Source organism: Limulus polyphemus, unplaced genomic scaffold (assembly GCF_000517525.1).
Source record: "Limulus polyphemus unplaced genomic scaffold, Limulus_polyphemus-2.1.2 Scaffold1310, whole genome shotgun sequence".
In the NCBI taxonomy this organism is placed as follows: domain Eukaryota; kingdom Metazoa; phylum Arthropoda; class Merostomata; order Xiphosura; family Limulidae; genus Limulus; species Limulus polyphemus.
The window spans coordinates 96,735-98,679 of NW_013666920.1; the positions used below are offsets into that span (position 1 = coordinate 96,735).

Below are 1,945 nucleotides of genomic sequence, written 5' to 3' on the forward strand. Positions count from 1 at the left end.
AATGGTACCTGATGATGACAAAACCTCGTCGAAACGTTGTACATTTGCTGTTATATTAAAGTTTTTCTTCATTACCCATTCAAGCCGTCTCCAGCCATTATTAGTCTCAAAGTGGGTTCCTCGTCATCGAATGTAACTGTTTACTTCTTTCGCTGTACGCGAATTTAATCAATATAAATATGTATAGTTTATGCGATCCTAATACTTGACTTTTGTGAAGTCAAACGTAATCCTTTTCACAGTTATAGTCATTAAACAAGCAAAATTATTTTATTCATTTGCTAACTTAGGTATAACAGGATTGTATTACGCGGTGCTGGAGGTCTTGAAGAGTGTTTTTAAACAGCAACTGTCAAACTGTAAAGTTCTGAATCACATATGTGTAAGAATTCTTCCCATGATCTTAAATTGGAAGTTTTAGTGAATATTAGTCATTGTGAATCATTCAAATAACGTTGTTATTACACGTTTCGTGTCTCTAAAAGTTGAAGTTATTAAAGTGTGCTATGATGGTAAATGCATAAAACTAGATTTACTGAGGTATGAATATTAATTAAAAAAAAAACAGTTGAATTCTTTAGACTTCTACAACAAAACATACCTCCAACATAAAACCACAGATTTCCGTTTCTAGCAAATATTCATTTTTTTAACTTTTTTTCGTTAGAACCTTTTCCGGAAAGAAAGAAAATTCAACTCACCACTTTCACGCTCAGAAATCATTTATTTATTTGTTTGTTGCTGAGCGCAAAGCTACACAATGGGTTACCTGTGCTGTGTAATGAAACCCGAATTTTAGTGTTATAAGCCTTCAGACTTACCGCTGAGCCACTAGGGGCAAAAACCATTTTACTTCATGAGTTCTTCATCCTCAATGTTCATTGATATTATTTTCAGACAATAAAGGGTGTATAATTCAGATTTTCAATGGTTTTAAGTTTAAATCTCAACTTTAATACCATATTGATTTTTAATTTATCCAAACTGTGCACTAAAAAGATCTTACCTACGTCACTAACAAGTCCAATGGAAATGCCTTGTCAGAGATGTAAACCTGAATTCTCTCTTTCTTTACCCGTCTATCAAGGAAAAAGGTGTTGTTAATTTTAATAGTAGTTGCACAACGTTGTTTCGCAAATAAAAAAACGTATTCTTCACGCGTTGTTTACTTAATGTTGTGATATTACTTATTTTTCCAAATCTACTTCAAATCTTTTGTTGCTCAGTTTCTAGTGGGTGTGGTCAACATTCCTCATATTTGTTGCACAATATTCCAGTTTTGGTTTACTAGGAAACGCAATAATAGCACAGCATAGATGTTTAAAAAATGCACATGGATACACAACCTGCCCACTTCAAGTGACTCGGTAACATTGATAAGATTACATGGTTATCATTAACCAACCATTTAATTTTGTTTTCGTACGACAACAAATAAAAAACACTAACAAATATCACCGGCTAAGTTAAACAAAGCCATACTGATGTCGTTTAGAAATAAAAAAAACAACAACAACAATATAAAATCACACAAAACCTATTGTGCAAAATAAACAAGCACGTGTAATTTATAATTATCTGGAATTATTTAATGACATCTTAGTTATACCGAAATAAAGTGTAGATCGTTTGCTTTTGTAATTACTTATTCACAATCGGATAAAGATACAATTACATTTTCTGCCGTCTTCTTAAGTTCCACCGTGATCTTTTTTTGACCTCTATATAATCTTATAGCTTACTCATAAACACGTTTGGCCTTGACACATTATGTTTGAGAAATAATAGTTGCGTTTTGCCAAAGGGTGGCGCTACTATAGTATGAGTTGTCCTTGGCCATCTGTATTTTGTTACTTAAACTTTTTCAACTGCACGATTTATTTTTAACAGTAAAATTGCAGTCTAGAATGTTACGCTGTCTTTAAGTCTTCAGTATAAAAAGGCC

General features: G+C 32.5%; 1 protein-coding gene across 1 annotated transcript in view; it reads right to left on the bottom strand.

Moving 5' to 3' along the window:
• The window catches only part of LOC106463041 (ETS-like protein pointed), an 89,091-nt gene extending 87,956 nt beyond the window's left edge, over positions 1-1,135 (bottom strand). The window contains exon 1 of the mRNA XM_022390450.1: positions 1,007-1,135. The gene's annotated coding sequence lies outside the window, so the exon portion shown is untranslated. The remainder of the gene's footprint in view (positions 1-1,006) is intronic.
• Positions 1,136-1,945: the final 810 nt, after the last annotated feature.